The 2,500-nt window shown below is 54.1% G+C and overlaps 1 non-coding gene across 1 annotated transcript in view; it reads left to right on the top strand.

Moving 5' to 3' along the window:
* The first annotated feature begins 1,477 nt into the window (after window positions 1-1,477).
* LOC144431580 (small subunit ribosomal RNA) overlaps window positions 1,478-2,500 on the top strand; it is a 1,810-nt gene continuing 787 nt past the window's right edge. The window contains exon 1 of the ribosomal RNA XR_013480144.1: window positions 1,478-2,500. This exon is cut by the window's right edge and continues 787 nt beyond it. This is a non-coding gene — a ribosomal RNA (small subunit ribosomal RNA).

Below are 2,500 nucleotides of genomic sequence, written 5' to 3'. Positions count from 1 at the left end.
AAGGCATGTCAGAGCGAAAGACAGTAATTTCGAATGAGCCAAGAAAGAGCGGTGCGGGGCCGGTCGGAGCGCACCCTTTTCTCGGTGGCTGGCGGGCGAGAGAGTGCTGCGTCGCCGGCATCGGCGTCGAAAGAAGCCGAGCCGAAAAAATTTAAAGTACAAACGTGCAAGCATACTAACCTAACCCTAGGTAAGGCATGTCAGAGCGAAAGACAGTAATTTCGAATGAGCCAAGAAAGAGCGGTGCGGGGCCGGTCGGAGCGCACCCTTTTCTCGGTGGCTGGCGGGCGAGAGAGTGCTGCGTCGCCGGCATCGGCGTCGAAAGAAGCCGAGCCGAAAAAAGTTAAAGTACAAACGTGCAAGCATACTAACCTAACCCTAGGTAAGGCATGTCAGAGCGAAAGACAGTAATTTCGAATGAGCCAAGAAAGAGCGGTGCGGGGCCGGTCGGAGCGCACCCTTTTCTCGGTGGCTGGCGGGCGAGAGAGTGCTGCGTCGCCGGCATCGGCGTCGAAAGAAGCCGAGCCGAAAAAAGTTAAAGTACAAACGTGCAAGCATACTAACCTAACCCTAGGTAAGGCATGTCAGAGCGAAAGACAGTAATTTCGAATGAGCCAAGAAAGAGCGGTGCGGGGCCGGTCGGAGCGCACCCTTTTCTCGGTGGCTGGCGGGCAAGAGAGTGCTGCGTCGCCGGCATCGGCGTCGAAAGAAGCCGAGCCGAAAAAAGTTAAAGTACAAACGTGCAAGCATACTAACCTAACCCTAGGTAAGGCATGTCAGAGCGAAAGACAGTAATTTCGAATGAGCCAAGAAAGAGCGGTGCGGGGCCGGTCGGAGCGCACCCTTTTCTCGGTGGCTGGCGGGCGAGAGAGTGCTGCGTCGCCGGCATCGGCGTCGAAAGAAGCCGAGCCGAAAAAAGTTAAAGTACAAACGTGCAAGCATACTAACCTAACCCTAGGTAAGGCATGTCAGAGCGAAAGACAGTAATTTCGAATGAGCCAAGAAAGAGCGGTGCGGGGCCGGTCGGAGCGCACCCTTTTCTCGGTGGCTGGCGGGCGAGAGAGTGCTGCGTCGCCGGCATCGGCGTCGAAAGAAGCCGAGCCAAAAAAAGTTAAAGTACAAACGCGATGCTAATGAGCGAGCCGTTGTCTCGACTAATATGTAGGGGGCGTTCGATCGAGCGTCTGGCTTGAGCGCTTGTCGGCCTAGCAGAACGGTCGCATTGTTATGCCCGGGTTTTAGGCACCGCTGCAGGCGGCCGGCAGAGCTCTTGTTTGTGCGAAACTGAATGGATGGAGCCCGAGAGAGGGCGAGCAAAGAAAAAACGCAAATCGCTCCGCCTGGCACTGCCGGCGAGAGCGTGGACGTCGCGGCCAGCGACTGTCGAAGCTGAGTACGGCCGCAGGCGATCGCCTCGGTCTTAAACGAATGCGACGCGCCGGGCGGCCCAGCAAGGGCCGAGCGCAGCTGTCGCAGCTATCTGGTTGATCCTGCCAGTAGTGATATGCTTGTCTCAAAGATTAAGCCATGCAGGTGCAAGTACGAGTTCTCGTAAAGCGAAACTGCGAATGGCTCATTAAATCAGTCTTGGTTTATTTGGTCTCGTAAGCGAAGTGGATAACTGTGGTAATTCTAGAGCTAATACATGCATTAAGCGCCGACTTCGGGAGGCGCGCTTTTATCAGATCAAAACCGACCGGGTTCGTCCTGTGACGTTTGATGACTCTGGATAACCACGCGGATCGTACGGTCTCTGCACCGACGACGTATCATTCAAGTGTCTGCCCTATCAACTGTTGAAGGTACGCTACGTGCCTACCTTTGTGATAACGGGTAACGGGGAATCAGGGTTCGATTCCGGAGAGGGAGCCTGAGAAACGGCTACCACATCCAAGGAAGGCAGCAGGCGCGCAAATTACCCATTCCCGACACGGGGAGGTAGTGACGAAAAATAACAATACAGGACTCTAACGAGGCCCTGTAATTGGAATGAGTACATCCTAAAACTCTTAACGAGTATCCATTGGAGGGCAAGTCTGGTGCCAGCAGCCGCGGTAATTCCAGCTCCAACAGTGTATGCTAAAGTTGTTGCGGTTGAAAAGCTCGTAGTTGGATTTTGGGCGAGCGCCGCCGGTCCGTCGCAAGGCGTGTCACTGGTTGCGTTCGCCTCACCTTCGGTTCTCCGTCGGTGCTCTTGACTGAGTGTCGGCGGTGGCCGATAAGTTTACTTTGAAAAAATTAGAGTGTTCAAAGCAGGCTGTTCGCCTGCATAGTGTTGCATGGAATAATGGAATAGGACCTCGGTTCTATTTTGTTGGTTTTCGGAGCACGAGGTAATGATTAAGAGGGACAGACGGGGGCGTCCGTACTCTGCCGTTAGAGGTGAAATTCTTGGATCGGCGGAAGACGAACTACTGCGAAAGCATTCGCCAAGAATGTTTTCTTTAATCAAGAGCGAAAGTCAGAGGTTCGAAGACGATCAGATACCGTCCTAGTTCTG

This window comes from Styela clava, chromosome 13 (assembly GCF_964204865.1).
Source record: "Styela clava chromosome 13, kaStyClav1.hap1.2, whole genome shotgun sequence".
NCBI lineage: Eukaryota > Metazoa > Chordata > Ascidiacea > Stolidobranchia > Styelidae > Styela > Styela clava.
The sequence above is the reverse complement of the archived record's forward strand: the minus strand, read 5'-3'. Positions and strand labels throughout refer to the sequence as shown.